General features: G+C 45.1%; 2 pseudogenes; both read right to left on the minus strand.

Annotated features, from left to right (window-relative positions):
* Nucleotides 1-202: 202 nt before the first annotated feature.
* LOC123397083 lies at nt 203-4,314 on the minus strand (annotated as a pseudogene).
* Nucleotides 4,315-26,466: 22,152 nt separating this feature from the next.
* The window catches only part of LOC123397084, a 44,333-nt pseudogene continuing 43,120 nt past the window's right edge, over nt 26,467-27,679 (minus strand).

Here is a 27,679-nt window from a genome sequence, read left to right on the forward strand (position 1 = left end):
ACATCAAATTAAATTATATGTGTTGTTCTATCCAGAGCTTGATCTTATCTGCCTTAGATGCCTTTGTCTTAGATGCCTTTGCCCAGATCTGGCCTCATGTGGGTTTTAGGTGGGCCAGTTCGGTCCTCCGACGCTGCTGCTATCTGTGGGATGGAGATGCGCTCCTACTCGGACGTGGGTCGGCGAAGCCATGGCACGCCTGCTATATCGCGGCAGCGGAGGCTTCACGGGCCCCTTCGCAGCCGTGCCGGACCTGCGGGCCCGCGAGACTGGTAGGCCTCTGCTGCTGCTTCCGGTCGACTACTTTCTCCATGGTGCAGGTCGGCCCCTCCCGCTTGTCTTCGATGCTGCTGCTCCTGTTTTTCAGCATGGGTGCGTCTCTTTCCTTCAGGCCTCGCATATTAATAGCTTCAGTGAGAGGGCATGGAAAGCTTGTAGATGGTGTTGGGGTGAGTGGTGATCGGTATGGTGATGGGCTTCGGCACGCTCGAGGTGAAGGTTGGAATCGGGAGAAATCCCTGTCGGCTTGGCCGACACCGACGCTGTGGCGCCTAAGTGTGTCGTCGGACCTTCATGGAGAGCGTTGGGGCGCTACCCTTTCCATCTCCTCATCGCGTATCGGGGGAAACCCTTTGCAACATCGTCGTCATTGTCGCGTTCCTTCTTGGAGGTGTTGATTGGTACCGGCGGCTCGGAGTCTAGGATGGTGGGAGATCGCCGGTGGGCGCAGCGGCCGCGAGACTTCTCTATTTTTGTTGATTCGCCGTTGTCGTTATTTGTCTATTTTGTATTTTCTCTATCGTTTCTTTTAGGCGTGACTCTGCTGCTTTTGCCCCAATACCTATCGTTGGTTGTATCGGTGTTGGTTGCTTTGTAATGCAAAGCGGGGAAAACCCTTTTTTGTGATTTGCATTTTGTTGGTTATCTCCAAAGATCCTTGCCATAAAAATATCTGCTATCTTGGGTTTCATGTCTGCATGCATCAAGCAAAAGATTTCCAACTTTAAGATCTTTGTGAATTATGGTTAATCGTGAATCTTGGTGTAGGTAAAGAAGTCCCTTGCAACTCCTTTGATTATATTGAACCGCCTTTCACAGTCTATAGCAACATTTTTCTTGAATCATGTGCATACAGCAAGAAATGTGAGCATGATTTTTTGAGTATTTTTAGAAAATTATGGTATGTTTTTATAATATATACTGAAAAGTGTGGCATCTAAGCTCTCGTTAGGTAGATACTCGTAAATTCGAAGTTTTCCATCTCCCTCCACAGAACACCCGAGAAGTTGAACCAAGTTTCGATGCTAGAATTTGGCAATCATAATTACTTTATTCTAAAACTCCTTTGTTTCCAGTTCAGAATCCCTACTTACCCTCTTGAAGAAAACTTCTTGACCACCTAAAAATCCCTAGGGCATTAGAGGTAAAACCTATTTGTCCGTTGCATTAAGCTCTCGATTCTGTTGATTATAGAATGAACGATTGATAATAGAAAATGTGTTATCTTGAAAACTTTGCCGAAGCCTTCTTATCCTATCACACATGTTTCAGAGAAATTGTGTGTTGCTAGTGCAATTTCCTCAAGTGTTACAAACGAGAATTCATGATTATGTACAGGGTGTACTTCACCAAGTTCATATGAGGTACTCAATGGATCCAACGATGCATTCTTGTGTTTTCTCCCATTTATGTTCTTGCCTGCATTTTTTTTATAGAAAATTCTTGCCTGCACTCACAATGTTATAACCATTTCTTCTCTAAAATGTTTATGATAGACGTAGAAAAAGTAGGTTGTTTTACCGCTAAAATCACATATGCACTTCTACTATCTCTGCTATGAACTCAGAAAATTTAGGGAAAATAATACATGGTCTACATCTCTCATTGTGGAAAACTATGAAGTTGACAATATGGCCAGCGCTTGACATATAAGATAAAGTGCACTTGCTAGAAGAAACATAATTTCTCCCTAGTTAAAAACACCAATTTTTTAGACCATAATAGTGTGGCCACCCATCATGCATACTTGTTTTCCGAAGCATGTCCATGTTGAGTATGGTTTCTCTAGCATGTGGGTGTGATGTACCAAAGTTGGTGCTAAGAATACTTTTTAAATCTTAGTTTTATGTGGGTGTCAATATTTGTACACCAAAGGTACATTACAATTCTAAACGACAAACATAGGGAAGAAAATCTGGACTACCCTTGTAGTGGAAAAACATTGAGTGTACCTTTGAATTTGAACCATGCCAACGAAATGCATATGAGTACTATAAGACTGCTTCCTAAAACTGGTAGCACAATTTTCACTGTATTACTCTTTTCTTCTTTTGCCTGTATGGACATGAATCATATAAAAGCAACATTGAAAAGTTTCTAGTGTAAGAGAATTAATTAGCTTTCCAGAACGGGAGGGGTTTGGCACCAGATGTTGCATTCACTCCTGCAAGTCGGAAATAGAGCCTGTCACTGCCTAGCTCATCATGAATTTGCCCCGTGTGTTAACCAAATCTCCACACCACACCAAGCACTTCGTCATGTTTCTTTTGGACCCGCTGCCGCTTAGGTTGGCATGTGAGTATGCAACACAAGAGCAATTGTGATCCTTATTAACTGACCAATTTTTCTTCTTTTATATGGAAAGGCAGAGCTCCTGCTGGTTCCTCTAAAAAAAAAGCAATTGCGGTTGCATTCTGTTGCACACACCTCCAACGTGTGTGTTTGGGACTCGCCAAAGTAGGTCAGCACGTACCTAATGTGTGGAGCACCATCAGAAAGGCTGTAGGTAGTATAGATCTCCTCATCGCCATCCACGATCACCAAGTAGAAGATAACATCCGCACTGCCATTCGTCTGCTGGTATTGAAGCTTGCTCTTCACTAAGTTTCCCGTCCGGTTTTTTTTCTCGACTCCGATTCTGATGGAGCAAGTATTTTGTTCTCGATTCTGACTTTTTTCTGTAGGGACCAGAAAAACCGGATTTCGAAAAATCTCGGAGTTTTCAGAATTTTTTCGTCCGAAATTTTCAAACGAATTTTTAATTCGAAAATTTTATGCACCACTATAAAATGTTTACGCCTGCTTTTGACACAGCGTTGAACCTGTTCAAGTGGCCAGACCGTCTTCTCTACCGAATGGAAGCTCGTTGGTTCCGGGGCTGCATTATTTTTTTCAAATTTGAAAAAACTTTTAAAAGTTATTGCAGTTGGCAAAACTAGGATTCGCTTCTTTGACCCCGTAGCTAGGCAAGCGACACAAAACATCCTACTACGAACCTCCTTTTGTATGGAAAGGCATGCAGGTGTTATTTGACATATGTTAGCCGTATAAATTCAAATAATTCAAAATTTTCTGGTGATATTTGAATTTTTTGCTGTGTAACGGAAGGCCAGTTTTCGATCGGTTTCCAGAAATCATGACCGAGAAAAGAAAAACACTGACGTGGAGTGGTACGAGACACCGGACGCTCGTGGTCACATAAGAATATTTGAGGGAATGTGCTCGTGTCACCACCATAGGAAAAGCGCCTCGGCAAAGGATCACTAGGACCTTTCCATGGATACCAGGCGGTCGTTGGTTCCATTTTTCATGTACTTCATCCGGAAATTCATGCCAGGAAGGAACGTGTCGGTGTGGTGCTCCAAGTTGTGCCATAATATGGTGTTGTTTAGCGAGCGGATGACGAGGTTGCCGGTGCTTAGAACCAGTGCCAGAGGAGGAGACAAGCACAGGACAATATCCATATTGGTCGTTGTTCAAACGAGACGATCAGCGTCCGGTGACCCTGGGCTTGCCCGGGCTCGCTGGCTCCACCATAGTAACCATGGGCATGTCACAATGAGAAGAGCATCTAAAATCGGACCCACCATATCCATGTCATACACCTGGGCGGGCTGCTCGGTCTGTGTCTCGACAAAAAAATGCCGTCCAACCTGACTCCTCATATTTGGCCGAAATGCCTATACTAACAGGCACACCCATGTCCAGCCCATATGTGAGGCGGATATGGAGACGTCTGGGCGCACCCTTCACGTCAGATTTGGCCCAATCTGAACCATTGTACCCCACATTTCGCTCCACTCCCAAAATACCAAGATCCTTGGCAAGCTCCGGCGTCCTCCTCCATGGCGTCCACTGGATTTGACTTCGAGATGTACGGTCTGAGGACTCGGAGCTGATCCTATGCAGCCCCGTAGAGCATTTGGTCGGCCACGCTGCTCTTCCATGCTCCCAGAGGAGTGCCCCGCCCACCCCCGCCCCTGGTCTTCCGCAAGATGGTGGGCATACGGTGCCAAAATGGTACTCAGATCCCATACTGATGGGTCTCGGTGTGTGGCTGCGGCCTCGTAGGAAGCGTGACCACCACATGGTGCAACTCTGTAGTGCCGCTGGAGCCATTTAGGTGGAACATCTTCCCTGCGGTGTCGGACAACGAAGCATAGGCCATATGAGCTCCATGGATCACCGTCAATCCGAAAAGGTGGCGCGGCAAGCCCGCCGCACGAGGTTATGAGAGCAACTTCAAGGGATGTAGGCAAAGGCAGCCCACACGGCGGATGCGGTAACCGCAACCTCCGAAGTGGGGTTTTAGAAAGCGGCCCATGCCCACATAACGGAGAAGCGGCGGACAAGAAAGAGGACGACGACGGATCGGACAGCTCCGGCAGTGAGCAGAACCGCTTCAGTTCGTCCCGCGTCTTCGACCGCTACTACAACATGGATGACGTGAAGAGCCATGATACGGGCAAAGGCGCTAGTGGATGAACTTCTTCCATCGTCGCTTCGTTCGTAGTTAGTAGAGCATGTCTAATTTTGGCAGTTAGATGACATGTGTTTAGCTACGTACATTCCTTGCATGAGAAAAATATGGATTTGAGGATCCAATTTGATGTGTCTGGTTCTGGAAGAGATATTTAGTGTGACGTGCGGTCAATGTCCGCTGATGCGTCCTAGCGTGTCCACAAACATTTGAGGGTGGAATTTTTTACTTGTTTTTTTGGAGAAATGTCGCCCCACTTTATTAAATTTGATATAAGTTCAAGGGTACAAGATTTTGGTCATGTGGGATACCCGACCATAAATGGCAGCCTAATCCTAAGTTACATGAATATTTGGCAAGATTATGAGCATCAAAATTGAAATGTCTCGGTTCATGAATAGAAGTTCAAGAAAGAAATTCTTTTAGGGGCTAGCAATCTCCTTGACAATGACTCTGTGATGGCCACCGGTGCTCCGATGCATATCATTGATCACTCCTAGACAGTCCGACACGACGTAAAGGTGGTGAAGGTCAAGATCTTCAGCTAGGGCAAGTGCTTCCTGCACTTCAAAAGCATCCAAAAGCGTTGAATCCTTCACATGAAATACAACAACCGATGAGCCCAAATAGACTCCGCCCTGATTCCTGCAGATCACCGCAGCTGCTCCCTGACTACCGTCGCTCGCAACTGCACCATCCGTGTTGAATTTACTACTGCCAGGAACCCGACGCACAGTGTTATTTGTTGGTTGTCTTGCTTTGGCACTTGGATGTATGTCCGACGCTTCAGCTGCCATCAACTCTTGCAGGTAAGAGTATATAAAAGCATCTGTTTGTCGAGGGCCTTGGAAGATCGTCACATATACTGCTTGTCACCGCGCGTACCAAGTTGACCGGAGAGTCACAACCATCCTGGTGAAAAGCTCCTGGTGGATTATCAACCAGAGATAGAATTGGGCGCAAAGAAGATTCTTTCGGGATCCTGTTGCCTGATCATATATTAGCTTACTGCCCACTTCCTATCCTTCGAATAATGCCCTGCTTCAGAAAATCCCTCCCCTCCAAGATCACGGGTCAAACCTGGTAAGGTCTAGTGCCTAGTTGTGCACTTAGAATATATAGTTCCCTGTGGGAGAAGATCCAAGAAGTGCAACTCTCTAATGGCGATGATAGCATTAAGTGGCTTTTTAACAAAGGTAAATACACAGCTAGAGATGCTTATGAAGCCCAATTATTGGGAAGAATAAAGCAACCTCACCTGGAGCAAACTTGGAAAGTGAAGGCTGAAAACAAGATAAAATTCTACCTCTGGTTACTGCTCCAAAACCGTAACTGGACTGCCGACAGGTTAGCCACCAGAGGATGGCCTTGCAACCCGACCTGCTCCTTCTGTGATCAGGCCCCTGAGACCGCGATGCACATCCTGCTGGGATGCCCCTACTCCAAGGAGATCTGGAGCAAGACTGGCTCTATCCACCCCCAGATGATGGACGTGGCCCTGTCCTCCAATTCAGTCAAATGCTGGTGGCGCAAGTTGCACCTGATCGCACCAAAAGAAATTAGAAAGGAGCAGATTTCTTTTACTGTATACGTGGCATGGCATCTCTGTAATGAAAGAAACAGGAGGGTGTTCCAAAACAAACTGCTCCTGCCGCATCAAGTGTTCCAGCTGGTGATTGATGATGTTAGCCTCCTCAGGGAGGCATTCAGAGAGTAGTCTGTAGTTCTGGCCACTGATCAGCCTTCCGTTGCTTCAGTGGCCTAGGCGTCTCTTTTTTTCTTTTTCTCCCTCCCTAAGCTCCTCTGTAAACTCTGAATTGTACAGTTCTTTTCCCACTCCTATAATGCAATGACAGAGCCTGTCGACTTCGGTCAAAAAGAATATATAGTTCCATCACGAAAGTATACTGATTTTAAAATTCTCGCACTCAGGGATGTAGGATCCCAAATTATTTGGCATGACAGTCTTGTTAACAGGGCAATATTGAATAGTTCCAAGTCCTTGAATCCTAACCCATCCAAATATTTGGGCTTTGTCAGTACTTCCCAGGAGCTATGCTGGTTTTCTCTGTCCTTCTTTGCATCTCATCAAACTTTCTTGGTAGTTTTAAATGTTCAGAAAGCCCTCTTGGTAGTTTTAAAGCATGCCATCAAATATACGTGAGTTGCCTGAGCAACCGTTTTAATTAGAACACCCTTCCCTCCTGATGATAACAATTTACCCATCCATCCGGAATTTGCTACTCGTGGTTGTAGTCGCTCTAACCTGTCATCTTAGGGCATCTCCAATGGATGTAAGATAGTTGTTGGTACATTTTTATACATAAGATTTTTTATGGCGTATCATGCAATAAATAAGGAAAAAGAACAAGGTTGTATGTTAATTAACCAACACTCTTGCACAAGCTTCAATGTAAAATGAGAGAACACCTTATTTATTATCTCACATCCTATAGATACAATCTATTAGAGTAGTTGTATGTTAAGCTGTTGGTTAATGACATGATATATTTTACGAACAAGCTGACCAACAAACTATTGGAGATGCCTTTATTGTTTTTTTTAGACAATCCTTATCGGTGCTTACCTGGGCAAAAATTGTCTTGGGCCTCCTTCAGCAACCTGCAGGCTGATAGTGGAATGTCACAAAATTCTCATGAAAGCAAGTAGACGGTGGGTGAACAAATTACTGTCGAGCAATTGATAGAACCGCGCAAAGTCGTGACGATATCTATGGTAATGATTATATCTATAGGCATCACGTCCAAAATAAGTAGACCGATACTTTTTGCATCTACTACTATTACTTCACACGTCGACCGCTATCCAACATGCATCTAGTGTATTAAGTCCAAAAAAACAGAGTAACGCCTTAAGCAAGCTGACATGATGTAGATGGACAATCTCATATCTACGACAGAGCCCACCTTGTTACCCTTTATGGCAACTACACGATGTGTACCTTGCTGCCCCTACTGTCACTGGGAAAGGTCACCACACGGTAAGAACCCAAAACCAAGCACTTCTCCATTGCAAGAATCATAGATCTAGTTGGCCAAACAAAACCCAAGACTCGGAGAGACTTACAAGGATATCAAATCATGCATAAAATAAATCAGCAAAGACTCAAATATATATCATAGATAATCTGATCACAAATCCACAATTCATCGGATCCCGACAAACACACGGCCAAAGAAGATTACATCGGATAGATCTCCATGAAGATCATGGAGAACTTTGTATTGAAGATCCAAGAGAGAGAAGAAACCATCTAGCTACTAACTACGGACACGTAGGTCTGAAGTGAACTACTCACGAGTTATTGGAGGGGCGATGATGATGATGATGAAGCCCTCCAACTCCAAAGTCCCCTCTGTTAGAGCATATATCTCCATATGTGGTTTTGGTAATTGATGACAATTCCTATGGGCTAATGGTTGCCTTAAGTTATATTTATAGGATTTGTCCATAGGCACTTCTTGAAGTCCATCTGTTGGGTTCAAGGAGTTTATATGATGACCAAGATGGTATTCAAGGTATTATCCAAAGAATGGTCATAGAGACACTAGGTTGATCAAGATCTTAGACAAAGAGTAAATCAAGATGATCAACACACAAAGCGTATAAGATGTACCGAGAGGGATCAAGTGATCCCATGGTATGGTAAGAATTGTCCATTACGTGTTTGTGTACTAACCCAAGGTCTTTCTGAGAGTCCTATGTGGGGGTTAGGTGTGCTTCCATGGGCTTGCGTCAAAAGGAAGATCTCGTACAACCCATGAAGGATGACGTCAAGTGGTGATCGTCATCAAGATTGTGGTGTGAAAGTTCAAGTGGATCAGCACGAATATATTATTGAAACTATTGTTAATGATCATGTGTTGATAAGGACAAGCTCATGTGCTAACAAGGACAAGATCAAGATAAGCATTCCTGAGCACTACATGCTTGATTCTTGTGGATGTTCACATGGTGGACAAATGAAGATGAATACATAAGCTAGGCTTTCCACATTGTGTATGGGAGAGCTGCTTGAAGACTTCATCATGTCTTGCTTTCAACTTGAGCCAAGAAGGAACAACAACATGAAGCTCAAGTGAAAGGGCTAACTCAAAGGTATCAGTTCCTTTGACGTTAGTGGTGCAGAATGATGATCAGCGAATAAAAGTATACACTCAAGTATGGATCATCGGTACCCCTTTTATAATTCTTGAGTCTTTAGGGATCCCGCACTATTAAGAGGGGATCACAGGTTTTGTGATGAACTTGCTCAAACTAGATATCCAATGTTCTGCTCTTACCACATCTCCACTGCTCTGCTGTTATCAGAAAAGAGGACCAGTGCCTCGGACATCCGGCCTCCTCCGGACGTCCGAGGCCCGAACGTCCGACCAGCTTCGGAAATCCGGAATTATGCACCAGAGAAACTTGAGCCATATAACTCGGACTTCCGGCTCCCTCCGGACGTCCGACCAGCTTCGGAAATCCGGAGCTTTGCACCAGAGAAACTTGAGCCATATAACTCGGACTTCCGGCTCCCTCCGGACGTCCGACCAGCTTCGGAAATCCGGAGCTTTGCACCAGAGAAACTTGAGCCATATAACTCAGACATCCGGCTCCCTCCGGACGTTCGAGGGTCGGACGTCCGTCCCCTTTCGGAAATCCGGAATCTTGCACCAGAGAAGTTTGAGTCGAATAACTCGGACTTCCGGCCTTTTCCGGACGTCCGGTCCCTGTTCAACTCCACAGTGGTTCCAGATATATTTACAACCCTCGGACGTCCGACCCCTGTCGGACGTCCAACCCCTTGTGGACGCCCGGACATCCGTGAACTGCCGGATGTCCGATCCCTGTGTGACTTAAAGTGTCCCCAACGACTGTTTTTCTCTCCCCACTATAAATACCCCCTCCCACTTCGTGAGAGGGCGCCCCAACACAGCCTTATCCTCATAAGAACTCATTCCTACCTCACACACATTTGCTCACACCAAATCTTAGATCCCAAGAGCATTTGTGAGCCCCTTTGAGAGTTGTTCCAATCAAAAGATAAATCGTCTCCCTCTCCTTCTCTCAACCCAAGCTATTTGAGATTTGATCAAGTTTTGAGCATTCCCCGTGATCTTGTTACTCTTGGAGGTTGGAGACTCCTAGGCGGTAGGAGTTCTTCGGAGAGGAATCAATCCGTGTGATTACCCCCCGGAAAAGTTTGTGAGGGTTTGGAAGCCACCTCAAAGGCTTACCACTAGTGGTTGAGAAACGCCTTCGTGGTGTTATCTCAAAGGGAGAATAGGGTGAGCCTTCGTGGCGTTGGTGTGCCTTCGTGGTAACATCCACCTCTCTAACGATTACTAGCTTCCCTCCAAGGAAGTGAACATCGGGATACATCTTCGTCTCAGTGACCTTGGTTATCCTTAACCCTAACTCCTTACTTGTGGTTTACTTGTGTTACTTGAGCATACATACATTGCATATTGTTTGTGCTCATTATATTGTGTTGGCTATTTCCTGTACAAGATTAATCATTCAAGCATACCTTCTATATCCACACGTTCACACTTGTAGCTTTTGATATATCGTGTGCTAGTGTGATCTAGTATCTTGTGTCGTTCACCTACTTGTCGTGTGATATAGCTCAAGTAAGTTTGTGTAACTTACTTGTGCTTGTTAGTAACTATATTGTGTCCATCTTGGTAGATCGTGTTGTTGATACACGTTGCAGTGCATAGTGTATTTAGGATTTGTGCTTGACAAGTATCCTCTTAGTTTATTTCCGCATTAGGTTTAAGCCAAATCCGAAGAAGTTTTTTAAATAGCCTATTCACCCCCCCCCTCTAGGCGTCATCGAGGTCTTTTCAATTGGTATCAGAGCTAGGTCTCTCTTTAATTAGGTTTCACGACCTAGAGAGCATCGATGTAGACTATTGGATTAGTGCAAAATGACACCTTTGACTTTGATGGCACAAATTATACCCTATGGAGAATTCGTATGCTTCATCACTTTCGGTCCATGGGCCCAAATACTTTACGAATTGTTCTTGTAGGGATTGCCGACAAAAAGGATGATGCATCTTCATGTACTAATGAAATGTATCTTGATTGTGAGGCTTTTCTTGTCATTCATCGAACCATAAGTCCTGAAGTGTTTAAGTCTATCTCGACTTGCAAGTTAGCTCATGAAGTTTGGACTAAACTTGAAGATATATATGGTGGGTCCAATCTTGATGAAGACGATATTATGATGAAGGAGTTGGTGCATGAGCTCTTCACTCTTTTCGATCATAAAGAGTCCACCACTACTTCCATATCCGATTGCTTGCACACCTCAGCATCTTCAATCTCACAAGGTAATGACATGGTGAGTGAAGAAATATATATTGATGAAAATGTCATAGCCTGTGTGGACATGAGCATATCTAGCACCACACATAGTGTAAATTATTGTGCTGATAGGTCATGCATTTCACCTAAAGATCCCTCGACAAATGTCTGTGGTGATATGCCTGCTCTCCCGTGTCCTCTTGATCAAAATATCTTGTTTCTCCCTAGTTGTTCTATGACTAATCATTTAGGGGAAATCCAGAAATATGAAGTACTTTTGACTAATGAAGAATCTGATTCACCAAAAGAATCATCATCAACTCCTCCAGTTCACATGTGCCTCATGGCAAGAGGTAATAATGAGGTATCATCTTCCCTGTGTAATAACGATGATATTTGCGATGAGGATGATGATGATGACTTGACTGAAAATATCTATGTGATCAGTAAAATTCTTCATAAAGCTAAAAATAACGCTCTTCAAAGGTTTCAAGATGTTCTTGCTTACTTTGAAAATTGTAATGATTCACTTAATCATGAACAAGCTAAAAGTGAACAACTTGAACATGAACTTGAGAAGAGTCATCAAGCATGTAGAGACTTAAGATCTTCAAAAGGAGAGATTGAAGTTGCTCATGATAAACTTAAAAGGGATTTTGAGGTCCTTCTCCTTGAATGCAAGAATGTCAAGGGAGAGCTCGTCAAAACCTCTAAGATCTATGAGGAGCTTCAATCTACTCATGAGAAGTCTCTAATCGCTACTTACTCCTCTCATATTGTTGATGATACTTGTACTTCTAACCCTATCTCTTTTGAAGTATCAACATTGAAGGAGAATGTTGAGCTACGTGCTCAACTTGATTTACTAACTAGCAATTATGGGAAGTTGGAAGAAAACCATGTAATGCTCACAAGATCTCATGCCGATCTTCTAACATCCCATAATGTGCAAAAGTTAGCTCATGAGGCTATCATCACCAAGGTAACATCAAGTGAGCCTCATGTGGACAATGGCACTACTTCTAGTCAAAGTACTATATTTCCATGTGCTAGTCCTCGTAATTCGTCTACTCATAATGTTGCTACCTCGTATGATGAATTACTTTCCTTGCCTTGTTGCTCTAACATTGAAGCTTACACTTCCTCTAGTACATGCATTGATACTAACACTGCAGAGGAAATGGAAGAGCTCAAGGCCCAAGTGACTTCTTTGAAGAAAGACTTGGAACAGTGTCATGAAGGGATTTCCACACTCAACAACGTCCTGTGTGACCAAACATCTTCGAATGACAAAAATGATGTTGGAGTAAACTCAAACAAGAACAAGAGGGGCCTAGAACAAGTCAATAATTCGGCCAAAATCATTTTCTTCAAGTGCAAAGTTAAAGGGCACCATGTTAGATCTTGCCCTCTGAAGAAGAAGTCTCAAAGTCACAAGCAACAAGGGAAGCGGCCACAAACTCAATCACATATTCAGCTACAAGTTGAAGGAAGGCCTCTTCCCAATAAGACCCAAGACAACACTCCCCGAGGTGAGAAATCAACTGAGAAGAAAGCCAAGGGTAGATGTTGCTACTTATGTCGTTAGAAGGGTCACGTCGCTTCGTCTTGCACAAGAGGTAACTTATCCAACCCAATCACTATTGATGATATCTCTATTCCCTTGGGAAGGATAAGGTTGGCAACGTGTTTGCCAAGTTTGTTGGTACTCAAAATGGTGTCAAGAAAAGAACCATTTGGGTTGCCAAGCCTATTGTGATTAACCTCTTAGGACCCAACGTAGTTGGGGACCAACAAGCTCAAACTTGATCAATAGGTGACTATGGAGGACATTAGGGACTTGGATACATAATGAAGAATTAAGGGGTCTTCATCATTCATATTATCTCAAGCCAAGTCATTTGGATTATTCAGTTTCTATCTTATATCCAATGTGCCTCCTTACGGAAACTTATACTTAAATTGTTTACATTGTTAGGTGCTTGCCCCTTTGCATGTTGTGGTTTTGTACCTTGCATGCGTTTGTATATGTTGTGCTCCCAACTTGCTTATCTTGAGTAATCGAGTATGTGTATGTTGGTTCGCATATCATGTACATGTGAGTCTTGTATTGAGCCTTTTTTGCATCTTGTTTGTATTTTTGTTGGCTCTTGTGAGAGATTAATGGATTATCCCATTGTGGGGGAGTAATGTGCTTTGCACACCTCACAATCCTATAAATGTGTATACATGGGGAATACCACTTGGTTTTGATATTTCAAGATTATCTAGTTTCTATGTGGTATGTCTTACTCATGAGAAATTCAAATTCTATATGGTCCATTAATTATCTCTTGTTGGTTTTAATTTGCCACTTGTTAATATTGTTGGTTTATCACATTATGGGGGAGTAATATGCTATGTGCATATTACAAACCTAGAAAATGTGTACATTTGAGGTGTTGCCACTTAGTGTTGATATTGTAAATTATCTTGTTCCTAGGTGGCATGTTAGCTCTACAAGTGTCATTTGCTTGCGTTTTATGGGTAACGATGATCTTGGATATATTTGCGATCTACCAATGGCTATCACTTCCAAAATACTTCTTGTCCTTGACAATTGGTATTTCCATCATGTGATAGGAATTGCTAATCGTCTTTACATTGGATTTTGTGTTTCGTTTGTCTTCCTTGCCTCTTATGGATCTATTTTAACATGTCTAGTGTTTTTATAGATATAGAGAACGTGATGATCCCATCGTGTGCATTTTGTATTTAAATGCAAATTCTATATAAAGCACGTCCCTTGGGGGAGCCATCCTATTTTCTTTAGAACACTCTCTTTATTCACCCATCATAAAATCTTTTGATCCCCATCAAGTGTGTGTTGATGGGAGGCAAGTCTTGCTCTTTATGATGCTTTGTGCCATCATGAAAATTTATCGAGGGCTTGGTTTGTTGGAACCTAGCTCTCTTTTGGAAATTAGATACCTCGTGTTTGTTTTCCTTCAATTGGTTTCTTGTTTCCTTTTATTTGGCATGTGTCAATGGATATCTCATTCCTTGAGGTATCTTTTAATTGATATCCTTCAAGTGATAGTTCCTTTTTGCTTAGGATCTTATTATCACTTGATACCTTCTCTTTTGGTGACTTATCAACTTTGTGTTGAGTTGATTCTTGAGAGTCTTGAGCATGCATATCTACTATATACAACTTCTTTTGCTTGCTTTCCTTCTTTGACCCAATATATACGGGAAACTCCACCTTGTCATAAATTGACTAAAGCGTGCATGAAATTCAAATTCATATCTATATACACATATGTATGTGGAGTTTGTCCTATGTATTGCTGGTTTTCTAACTCTTTGGTCCCAATGAGTTTGGGCACGATTTTGTTTGTTTTGCTGTTCCAGGAACAACTGGAGATGCATTGGATGCTCGGCTCACCTATGAGGAAGGTGTTGAGACCATGTGATTATTGGAGCCAATTTAGGATGATCAAAGAACAACTATCTACTACATCAATCCAATGTTGTCTCGGTAACAAGTATCCACTTCATGCATTCTTTTCTTGCAAAGGCCCCAACATGTCTTTTCTTTTCCAGGTTGCATCATGGCATGAATCTCTTGATTCGTTCTTGTAGTACTTGTTTGCTTTCTCAAAGCATTCGAACGATGATGTCTTACTACTAGTTGGGATGTCTTTGATGTTCGTATGTTGGAAGTTCATATTGTACAATAAGAAAATATTAGGCCATGTGCTATGCTTCCAAGCAAAAGATCTCATTGATCATATTTATGACTTCCTTTTGGATATCTAGTTTGTTCCTTCTTGTAACCATTTCGTGTGTACATCCTTCTTTGTGGATATATATCATCATGCTTGTCTTCTACTTAGAATCTTTTACACATGAGAGAAGTTACATCTCTAATTGATATCCTCTTTTCTTTCACGTCCATTGTTGCATTTCCTTTTTCAGTTTTTGGTGGCTTCGTGAAAGGATTTGTTTTGAGTGCGTATCTTATTTTCCTACATCTTGATGCACTGTTTGGCCGTGAAGATTATTTTTCCTCATGCTTGTCTTGATGAGGGTTTTGCCATTTCAATTAGTATCCCTCCTCTTGACAAGGTTCTTACTTCCTATCTTCACAATGGGTTGTCACAAGCGTTGGTTCTTATTTTGTTTATTAGTAAGCTTGTGAACCCATTTTCTAGTATGTGTGTGTGGGAATGATATGTCTTGCACTTTGTATCTCATTTCATCAAGACTATGTTGATGAGTAATGCTCATCCTTATCTTAGTCTTCTCAAGTGCTTTGCCATGACTCACACACATTACTTTGGTTGAGCCTATTCTTAAGTTGCTTCTTTTACATGTTGCTCAACCATTTGTTTTGTGCAATTGATATGCTTATTGTCTCATCTATCTTCTTGCACTCGTTGTGTGTTTTTATTCATTTTGGGGGAGCAACGATCCTATTTTGTGCACCTGTATCAAATACAAAAATCTCGTATTTGTGCACAAATCATGGGGAGCTTCTCTAGTTTTTGATAAAACACTCTGTTGCCTTTATCATAATATATTTTGTTCGTGTGGTTCGAAGGACCATATGATTGTTTGTTCCATCTGGAATCTTTTGATTGCTTGCCTCTATTTTTGTATGTCTTTGTGGCATACGATCCTTTTATTTGCAATCTTTGGGTCCTCAGTATAGTTTGTTTTCCTCCAACTACTTATCATTGTATTTGTGTATTTCTCTGCACTCATTTGCTGAGAAGTACACACTTTTTCGAGGACCACCTACTATATTGGCTTTCTAAACCTTTCGTCCATTTTGGCAATCGATGCCAATGGGGGAGAAGTTTAGAGAGTTTACTTTGGATATGTTTAGAGGGTTTTGCTTTTATTGCATAAGCATTTACATCTTGCACGCACGCATTATTACCTTGTATGTGTGCGCTTGGTTATGCTTATTTCCTTATATAAACTCTCTTGAAGTGGTTGTCTTCAATTACCAAAATGGGGGAGATTGTTAGAGCATATATCTCCATATGTGGTTTTGGTAATTCATGACAATTCCTATGGGCTAATGGTTGCCTTAAGTTATATTTATAGGATTTGTCCATAGGCACTTCTTGAAGTCCATCTGTTGGGTTCAAGGAGTTTATATGATGACCAAGATGGTATTCAAGGTATTATCCAAAGAATGGTCATAGAGACACTAGGTTGATCAAGATCTCAGACAAAGAGTAAATCAAGATGATCAACACACAAAGCGTATAAGATGTACCGAGAGGGATCAAGTGATCCCATGGTATGGTAAGCATTGTCCATTACATGTTTGTGTACTAACCCATGGTATTTGTGAGAGTCCTATGTGGGGGTTAGGTGTGCTTCCATGGGCTTGCGTCAAAATGAAGATCTCATACAACCCATGAAGGATGACGTCAAGTGGTGATCGTCATCAAGATTGTGGTGTGAAAGTTCAAGTGGACCAGCACGAATATATCATTGAAACTATTGTTAATGATCATGTGTTGATAAGGACAAGCTCATGTGCTAACAAGGACAAGATCAAGATAAGCATTCCTGAGCACTACATGCTTGATTCTTGTGGATGTTCACATGGTGCACAAATGAAGATGAATACATAAGCTAGGCTTTCCACATTGTGAATGGGAGAGCTGCTTGAAGACTTCATCATGTCTTGCTTTCAACTTGAGCCAAGAAGGAACAACAACATGAAGCTCAAGTGAAAGGGCTAACTCAAAGGTATCAGTTCCTTTGACGTTAGTGGTGCGGAGTGATGATCAACGAATAAAAGTATACACTCAAGTATGGATCATCGGTACCCCTTTTATAATTCTTGAGTCTTTAGGGATCCCGCACTATTAAGAGGGGATCACAGGTTTTGTGATGAACTTGCTCAAACTAGATATCCACTATTCTGCTCTTACCACATCTCCACTGCTCTGATGTTATCAGAAAACAGGACCAGTGCCTCGGACATCCGGCCTCCTCCGGACGTCCGAGGTCCGGACATCCGGCCTCCTCCGGACGTCCGAGGCCCGGATGTCCGACCAGCTTCGGAAATCCGGAACTATGCACCAGAGAAACTTGTGCCATATAACTCGGACTTCCGGCTCCCTCCGGACGTCCGAGGGCCGGACGTCCGACCAGCTTTGGAAATCCGGAGCTTTGCACCAGAGAAACTTGAGCCATATAACTCGGACTTCCGGCTCCCTCCGGACGTCTGAGGGCCGGAGGTCCATCCCTTTCGGAAATCCGGAATCTTGCACCAGAGAAGTTTGAGTTGAATAACTGGGACTTCCGGCCTTCTCCGGACGTCCGGTCCCTGTTCGACTCCACAGTGGTTCCAGATTTATTTACAGCTCTCGGACGTCCGACCCCTGTCGGACGTCCGACCCCTTGTGGACGCCCGGACATCTGTGATCTGCCGGATGTCCGACCCCTGTGTGACTTAAAGTGTCCCCAACGGCTGTTTTTCTCTCCCCACTATAAATAGCCCCCTCCCACTTCGTGAGAGGGCGCCCCAACACAGCCTTATCCTCATAAGAACTCATTCCTACCTCACACACATTTTCTCACACCAAATGTTAGATCCCAAGAGCATTTGTGAGCCCCTTTGAGAGTTGTTCCAATCAAAATATAGATCGTCTCCCTCTCCTTCTCTCAACCCAAGCTATTTGAGATTTGAGCATTCCCCGTGATCTTGTTACTCTTGGAGGTTGAAGACTCCTAGGCGGTAGGAGTTCTTCCGAGAGGAATCAATCCGTGTGATTACCTCCCGGAAAAGTTTGTGAGGGTTTGGAAGCCACCTCAAAGGCTTACCACTAGTGGTTGAGAAACGCCTTCGTGGTGTTATCTCTAAGGGAGAATAGGGTGAGCCTTCGTGGCGTTGGTGTGCCTTCGTGGTAACATCCACCTCTCTAACAGTGACTAGCTTCCCTCCAAGGAAGTGAACATCGGGATATATCTTTGTCTCAGTGACCTTGGTTATCCTTAACCTAACTCCTTACTTGTGGTTTACTTGTGTTACTTGAGCATACATACATTGCATATTGTTTGTGCTCATTATATTGTGTTGGCTATTTCCTGTACAAGATTAATCATTCAAGCATACCTTCTATATCCACACGTTCACACTTGCAGCTTTTGATATATCATGTGCTAGTGTGATCTAGTATCTTGTGTCGTTCACCTACTTGTCATGTGATATAGCTCAAGTAAGTTTGTGTAACTTACTTGTGCTTGTTAGTAACTATATTGTGTCCATCTTGGTAGATCGTGTTGTTGATACACGTTGCAGTGCCTAGTGCATTTAGGATTTGTGCTTGACAAGTAACCTCTTAGTTTATTTCCGCATTAGGTTTAAGCCAAATCCGGAGAAGTTTTTTAAATAGCCTATTCACCCCCCCTCTAGGCGTCATCGAGGTCTTTTCACCCTCCGACAAGGCGCCGGGAAGGGTCTCCAGATGAGATCTCGCGGAAACGGAAGCTTGCGGCGCCGGAAAAGTATTTTCGTGGCCCCCTTGATTTTTTTTCTGATTTTGAGGGAATATATAGGCGCAAGATCTAGGTCGGGTGGCGCCAGGGAGGCCACAAGCCTGCCCACCGCCGCCCCCGTGGTGGCGGAGTGGGGGCTTGTGGGCTCCCTGTAGCCCTCTTGGCTTGGCCCACAGGCCCCCTGATCTTCTTTCGTTCGGGAAAAAATCATTTCGGGGATTTTATTCCGTTTGGACTCCGTTCCAAAATCAGATCTGAAAAGAGCCAAAAACACAGAAAAAGCAGGAACTGGCACTTGGCACTGAATTAATAAGTTAGTCCCAAAAAAGATATAAAAGGTACATAAAACATCCAAAGATGACAAGATAACATCGTGAAACCATCAAAAATTATAGATACGTTTGAGACGTATCAGGCACCATCCCCGACCCTCTTGCCGGCGCGCGCGAGCACCGATTGGTGAACGCGCCGCTGTCAAGCGCCCCCGGTGGTGATGCCTTTGCCCCTTCTAGTCTGTCAGCGCCGTGGCGCCTTTGCCTTTTCCCTTGCAGCGCCCGACGACACCTAGATGGGCGGAGGTGGTGCACCCCTGCCGAACCCTTCGTCGGTCGAGCGTTCCCCTTGCGGTGAGCGCGCCGCCGTCGAATGGATCGGTGGTGGTGCTCTTTGCCCCCGTAGGGATCCATATGCATTTTTTTGTTTGCATTTTTTCCCTTTGTTTTCTTTGTCGGATCAATCCGATTTGTCTTTGCCTCCGAAGAGGTGAGTTCTTCTTCCCCACACCTCGGCTTGCCGATGCGTGTGGGGATCGAGGGGAACGGGCGCGGCCGAGGCGACGATCTTTGCCGGATAGGAATCCGGTGGACTTTTACTTGTTCTTTTGCTTTTCATCTTGTTCTTGCCCTCTTCTAGGGTTCATATCGGGGAGGGGAATTTTTTTACTTGTGTCTTTCAACCGAAAACGCATCTAAAGCCTCGTGGCTCTGATACCATTGATAGATCTCGTGGATCGTCAAGGCTAGATGTGTTCGGTGAGAGTGGTAGATTATTACCTTGTAGTGTACTCGATGAGCTCCCTCCGGTGACCATCGTGAGGTGGTGACGACGGTGGGAAGGAGAGAGAGAGGTGGTAGCGGCGGCGGTGGACTTTCCATCGCTTCAGTGCTACCCTCTAGATTGGATTAGGGTTATAAGTGAGGAACCAGTGGCGGTGGCGAACCTCGTGACTTGTGTCATGGTCCCCACCTCCTCTATATAGCACTGCGCGATAGGGGCCTACCAGCCTTGCTTGGGCTGGATGCCCCCGATCAGGGAGTTGGTCAAGGTTCCAATGGGCCGTTGGGCTCATTGAACGAGAGATCAATCTAACACTTGAATCCTAACCCATCCAAATATTTGGGCTTTGTCAGGACTTCCCAGGAGCTATGCTGGTTTTCTCCGTCCTTCTTTGCATCCCATCAAACTTTCTTGGTAGTTTTAAATGTTCAGAAAGCCATCTTGGTAGTTTTAAAGCATGCCATCAAATATACGTGAGTTGCCTGAGCAACAGATTTAATTAGAACACCCTTCCCTACTGATGATAACAATTTACCCATCCATCTAGAATTTGCTACTCATGGTTCAGCCTGGACATGGTCCGGTTCGGGCCCGGTCCAAGCCGGCGTTTGGACCGGCCGCCGGCGGTCCGGATCGGACCGGACCGAGCTGTCCAGCGGTCTGTATTTTCAGGACCGGCTCGAATGTCAGCCGGCTCGGTCAGTCTTCTTAGGACCGTAAAGACCGATTACAACACTCCTTTTAGCAGCTGTTTAGCTCCTATTTAGCTGCAATTTAGGTCCTAGTTAGCTGCTGTTTAGGCATATGTTGACATGTCAACATTTTAGAACAAGTAGAGCTGTAAATTGGCAATTTATGCACTGAATGATAGCTGAGAGAGACTAGTGCTCGATTTTGCAGGTTCAGAGTTCAGGTTCAGAGTCCAGGATCAGGTTCAGAGTTCATGTTCAGAGTCAGCAAGGGAGGGGAGACTAGTGCTCGATCCCCTCCTCCCAGTGTCGCGCGAGGCACGCGTGACGGGCGCAGCGCCACGGGCCACGACGGGCGTTAAGGACATCCGGCATCGGGGAGAAGGAAGGCGGGCAGGCGGTGGGGGATATGAACTACGCAGGTTATCTCAGGCTGCCCTTCGTGGCGCTCAACGATGAACCAGGGAACCAGCTCGGACGAGATGTCGCCGACGCCGTCGTGCGTCGGTGAGGGGAGTGGCCGCCGGCGCCGTCGCGAGGGAGAGGACTAGTCGAGCGAGGAGCAGAAGAGGAACCGAGCGAGGGGAGACTATGTGGTGTTAGCGAGCAGATCGACCTTGTTGGGCTTCGGTCCGCTCGTTCGGCCCGGTTAAAGACCGGACCGGACCGAACTATTTTCGGTCTGGATTCCTGGGCCCGGACCGGGCTGTTTTGTTGTCGGGTCTAGACCGTACGGTCCGGTCTTGAACGGGCCACGAGCGGGCCAAAAAGTTTGCTCGCGCCGTCCAGGCAGACTCGTGGTTGTAGTCGCGCCGTCCTGGTTCTCGTCCAGGCTGACTCGTGATTTGTTTTGAGACAACCCTTATTGGCGCTTGTCCAGGCAAAATTGTCTTGGGCCTCCTTGAGCAACCTGCAGGCTGCAGCCACGGGCTCGCAGCCCAACCCAGTCAACTTGACGGAAACAATAGAGGAATTCAATATGGTCAATTGCTCCACCTCCCCGTTTCTTCGTTTCTCACAGTTGCGGCCTTGCGGATGAGGCGCGCTGCCGGTTGGCGGTGGCGAGCGGAGGCCGGTGGCTGGCACCCCGAGCAGCAGGCGAGCTACTCCTCCCCTCTTGCCTTCTTCCCGACTAGGTAAGATTGCGAACTGATTAGGTTTAAATTTTAAGGTTAGGGCGTGGGGAATTGTTCGTCGAGGGATGGATGGCGTCTGATTTGTCTCTATATAATTGAATGTTAACACCCGGGTTTTGAACCAGTAAATTTTATGGTAGTTCCTAGCTTGTTGCCGCTTTTCTGATTTGTTCTACATATTTTCACATCATTATTTATGTGAATTTGTTACTTCGAAATTTGGTGTTATAACACGTGTTGTGTATCCAAACATCCAAATTTTGATTTCACATTAGACACTTAGGCCATCTCCAACGCCCGACTCTTATGGAGGTGCTATGATAGATTTCCTGATCACTTGGCAGTTGTGTAAGGTGTTTAGCCCTTTCTTCCCGCATGGGGCGCACATTGTTTTTCTTTGCCCGCAGGCCAATTTCCTTTGGAGCTGTGCCCAGGAAAGTATTGGGTCCTATTGTGACCCTTGTTCTTTTCCCATACATGATCTCACTTCTTTCGGGCATTCACATGCAACAACGTAGGCTTGCTTGGAGGGCCTTCACGGCCTTAGAGCATCTCTAGTAGAACCCTCAAACCCTTAAATCTAAAATCAGTTTTAAGGGTTGAGAATTGCCCATTTTTGACACTTTTAAGGGTTGAAAAACAGGAGCAAAGACTAGAACCCTCAAAGCCAACCCGCAAAAATCTGAATACAGCCAGGACCGCGCGCGCTGCTGCTGCTGTGGCGCTGCCGCAGCGGGCTCCTTCTGCGGCAGGGAGAGGGAAGGGGAGGGGACCTTGTGGGCGAAGGCGGCGGAGGTGGCCTTGGCGGCGGCGGAGATGGAGGCCATGGCGACGGCGGCCGAGGCAACTTCCTTTTGCGCGCGGGGAACCAACTGCCTCCCGCGCGAGGTGGAAAGTTGAGAGTGGGTTGGGGGCAGTTTTCCCTCCCAACCCTCACTTCTACAGGCTGGGAAAGGGTTTGCGGGTTGGACCTTTACTTTTTTTTTACGGATTTAAGGGTTTAAGGGTTCTAGTCTACGTTGTTTTGTCGACTAAAACTGTAAAAAAACGATTATTTTTAAGAATTTGAGGGTTCTACTAGACTTGCTCTTAGTTTGACGCTTTGGAGGTGTCATAACAAACTAGCCATGGAGGGCAACCACCCCTAACCGCCATCCCGACTACATTTTTAAATGACATATCCTCTTTTTCAGCAGTGAAGTCCTGTGAAAAGAGGAAGAACTCGGAGAAGGCCATAGGGGTGCTTATAGTAAGATCAAGGCGGTCCACGGCGACGACAGACGGACCTCCTAATCGATCGGAGGGCCCAGTTTAGTTGGTTTCATGTCATGTCATAGTCCTTTTATTTGGCTGCTCCCTGTCGAGTCCAACATGTAACCATATACTATGTTTTTTTAGGTGAACCATAGTATGTTTGTTATTGTTGCTTTTGTCGTGGTATGATCTTTTGGCTTTATCAATTCAAACCGGGCGCTACTATACTCCTTCGTTTAAAAAGAACAGTTAGCAAACCACTCCTTGACATTTCGTCTGTGCTGTGTGCAGTGTGCTCCTTCTTGGCCTCCAAGGCGGTCTAACCACAGGAACTTTCTGAACTCATCATATTGACTAGCTCCAGCATGCATCCAGACCCTAGAATCGCGGAGGGCGATCGACGGATCGATTTTCTCCGGCCTGCGATGCGTGCGTGCGTGAGTGCTGGCGTGGTGCAGTGCATGGCGGCAGGTGGACGATGACCGTCCTGCTCGACATTTCATCATCTGGGCAGTACGTACGTACGTGGTCCGTCTTGTTCCTTGGCCTGCAAGGCGACGTAGCCACACGGCGACGGCGACGGCGACGGCATGTCCGTCGATCAAGGTCGTGCACGCACGCGTTTCTCCAGCGACAACTGACAAGCGAAACGACATTTCTTGTGAAGTCCCTGTCGAGCGCGACACGAGTTCCTGAAGCCCTATTGGCGACGGTCGGCATGGATCGATCCACGGTCGCCGAGAGCGACGGACGGTGCGGTATTTTCTGGGGTGCGGACGTAGTGCAGGCGCACACGGTCGCGCAGGTCGGGTGTTCCGTGCGCGTGTGACGCGCGAGCGAACGACTGCGGTTGGTTTCCTGCATGCTTTTGGCACGAGCTTGCGACCGAGTTGACACGAGGGTGGCAGGTGAGCCAAAAGGTCCCGCTTGGAACGACGCTGAATATAGTAGTGTATATTCTTTTGCTGACAATGCTGCCGCGAGAAAGAGAAAGAACATTGGCAATTCTTTATTTCTGAAATAAACTACCGCACGATAATATATGAAACATGTGGGGTAGCTACCCCTGGATGGTAGGATGTATTATATATATAAGAGAAATACTTATTCTTCACCCCTGGTAATTAGGGTCGCGTTATTCGTCACCCTGGGTGAGAAATACTTATTCTTCACCCCCCTCTATTTTTAATACCAATGCACCATAATTTTACGTTTCGTAAAATTTGTCTTATTTTATATGTAAGAAGAGACCGTAAAAAAATATAATCAACGTAAAAATATTTTACGTCACGTTGAATTACGAACATACAAAAATAGTGCAAAAAATACAAGAAATTCAATTGTTTCTGGTCTTGTGACATATGTTTTTGTTTTTCTTTTGTCAAATTTTACGTTGTGCATCAATATAAATGTAACTGTTTGTATTTGAAAAGTATTTTTTTTGTAAATTGATCGTAATATTATCTCGGGTGAAGAATAAACTATTCTGCACCCTGAGTGATGAATAGCTTGTAATACCGGCGTAAATCTGGTAATTCGTCACTTGTTTACGTTCTCTTCTTGTTGGCGGTGGTGTCGGTCCGTGGATGTGGTGGACGGGACAATGGTGTGCCAAATGTCGGATCGGTGCCTCAGGTTGTGGTTTGGCGTCGTGTGAGCTTTCTCAATGATGGTCGTTGGCAGTCACTAGGCTATGTCCCCCTCGGTCCATCGGGACTGGAGGGAACTATAGGCGTGGGCGCCCCTACTGTGGTGGTGCCGACCGTGACCTGGTGACTGATGTCGGGCTTTACCTGCCATAGTTTGGGCATTGTGAAGCTGACGGTTGGTGTTGTCTCGACGCTTGGAGGACAAGGCAGTGGCCCTGGAAGGTGGTCCGCATGATGAGTTCTCTGGCGGGCTCCATGACGGCAGTGGTGGCTATGTCTCTTGGTCGTGTGGACGGCGAGAGAGTGTTAGCGGTGGGTGGCCCGGGCGCTCCAGTTGTTGTGGCGCCCTGATCTGGAGCTGGGGATATGTGCTCGTTGCGCTTGCCCGAATGGCCTATCGACACTGAGGAGCGACTTAGTGAAAACCCAGCGCTTTGTTGCTAATGACGGCGACGTTTGCGAGCTCCCTTTCTTCTTAAAGACCTTGTCGTGATGCTCCTTTTCGTGTCTGGGCTCTGGGTGAAACCCTTGTCCGTTCCGGACTCCATAGCGGCGTCGTTCTCCTTCTTGAGGACGTTGTCGTGGAGCATAGGTGTACTATGGCATAGTGTGGCGTGTTTTCATCTCTCTATGTGATCTTTCGGTTTTATAGGCGTGTGCGTCCTATGTGATCCGGATATTTTAGAATCGGCTTTGTAAGAGGGATACCCCTCCACCTTTTATCGTTTGACCGTGTATTTTGTTCGGTTGTTGCTTTATGTATAAAGGAGGCAAAAACCTATTTCGAGAAACAATATTCATAGATAGGACCAGATCAAATCGCCTTGTACTCACAGAGAGTCGCCCACGATGGTTGGATGGAAATTCACCAGATGACGATGCTGGTGACTTGCGGTTTAGACATCAGAGCTGCATACGAATACATTAATATACATGCACTCCACGACAGTCAGCATACTTGTCTTACGTACACAGGAATACAGGATGCATCGATGTCGTAGAAAACCCACTGCAACAACGGGTGACAAGGACACAACCACCTACTCCATCACTTGCGTACGTATCGTAATTTCACTTTCATCGACTAGTTCTTTATTTCTGAAATTTTTGTCTGCACCTTGATATTTTCCTTTCTTTTCCAAACCGTGAATGTCATGAAGAGAAAAAAAAAGGAAAAACACACACATCAAAGAGATAGTGACTTCCAAACAACACATATCACCTTGATGCATGACATATATAGATGCATCATTATTTCATCGCCCTTGTATTTCTGTGAGAGTAACGCTGTTATCGGAAGTCCGAATATCATCTCCGAGTTGCGTCGCTTCAACGCTCCGTCGTGCAAAGTATGCAGTGCCATCTGCGGATGGAAGTGTGATGCTTCAGTTCTCTAGGACGAACATAACTTTTTTTGATTCATCTAGATATGCATGACAACGTAGTCTGTATGACTAAAGCCATCATCTCGACAACATCTGTCGTTACTTTATCAACTTGGTGAAGGGGTGCAAATAGTTTGAGCCGCATACCCGGACCTCACACGAAAACCCAATATCTAAAGGTCGGAGGCCCCAACCAAACCACATAGCCGGGTTTGGGGCACACACGGGTCCGGCGCAATCCCAGTGGTCATCGCATGCGTACACTGCAGAGGCCGCCATCATCTCTTTCATCGTCTCATCTTCAGAGCAGGTATTGACACATCGGCCTTGACAAGCCCAACAAGCGTCCATGATTGATGAGCTTGGTGGTTTCTCTGTCTTCCCTTCCTTCCACATATTTTTTTAACCAAAACATTAGAATATTTGTTCCACCGTATTTACATTAATAAAAAATATTTACAAACATACAAGTAAAGAAATTATTCAACCAAGACATGTTCTAGGAAACATCAAATTAAATTATATGTGTTGTTCTATCCAGAGCTTGATCTTATCTGCCTTAGATGCCTTTGTCTTAGATGCCTTTGCCCAGATCTGGCCTCATGTGGGTTTTAGGTGGGCCAGTTCGGTCCTCCGACGCTGCTGCTATCTGTGGGATGGAGATGCGCTCCTACTCGGACGTGGGTCGGCGAAGCCATGGCACGCCTGCTATATCGCGGCAGCGGAGGCTTCACGGGCCCCTTCGCAGCCGTGCCGGACCTGCGGGCCCGCGAGACTGGTAGGCCTCTGCTGCTGCTTCCGGTCGACTACTTTCTCCATGGTGCAGGTCGGCCCCTCCCGCTTGTCTTCGATGCTGCTGCTCCTGTTTTTCAGCATGGGTGCGTCTCTTTCCTTCAGGCCTCGCATATTAATAGCTTCAGTGAGAGGGCATGGAAAGCTTGTAGATGGTGTTGGGGTGAGTGGTGATCGGTATGGTGATGGGCTTCGGCACGCTCGAGGTGAAGGTTGGAATCGGGAGAAATCCCTGTCGGCTTGGCCGACACCGACGCTGTGGCGCCTAAGTGTGTCGTCGGACCTTCATGGAGAGCGTTGGGGCGCTACCCTTTCCATCTCCTCATCGCGTATCGGGGGAAACCCTTTGCAACATCGTCGTCATTGTCGCGTTCCTTCTTGGAGGTGTTGATTGGTACCGGCGGCTCGGAGTCTAGGATGGTGGGAGATCGCCGGTGGGCGCAGCGGCCGCGAGACTTCTCTATTTTTGTTGATTCGCCGTTGTCGTTATTTGTCTATTTTGTATTTTCTCTATCGTTTCTTTTAGGCGTGACTCTGCTGCTTTTGCCCCAATACCTATCGTTGGTTGTATCGGTGTTGGTTGCTTTGTAATGCAAAGCGGGGAAAACCCTTTTTTGTGATTTGCATTTTGTTGGTTATCTCCAAAGATCCTTGCCATAAAAATATCTGCTATCTTGGGTTTCATGTCTGCATGCATCAAGCAAAAGATTTCCAACTTTAAGATCTTTGTGAATTATGGTTAATCGTGAATCTTGGTGTAGGTAAAGAAGTCCCTTGCAACTCCTTTGATTATATTGAACCGCCTTTCACAGTCTATAGCAACATTTTTCTTGAATCATGTGCATACAGCAAGAAATGTGAGCATGATTTTTTGAGTATTTTTAGAAAATTATGGTATGTTTTTATAATATATACTGAAAAGTGTGGCATCTAAGCTCTCGTTAGGTAGATACTCGTAAATTCGAAGTTTTCCATCTCCCTCCACAGAACACCCGAGAAGTTGAACCAAGTTTCGATGCTAGAATTTGGCAATCATAATTACTTTATTCTAAAACTCCTTTGTTTCCAGTTCAGAATCCCTACTTACCCTCTTGAAGAAAACTTCTTGACCACCTAAAAATCCCTAGGG

Source organism: Hordeum vulgare, chromosome 5H (genome assembly GCF_904849725.1).
Source record: "Hordeum vulgare subsp. vulgare chromosome 5H, MorexV3_pseudomolecules_assembly, whole genome shotgun sequence".
Lineage (NCBI taxonomy): Eukaryota > Viridiplantae > Streptophyta > Magnoliopsida > Poales > Poaceae > Hordeum > Hordeum vulgare.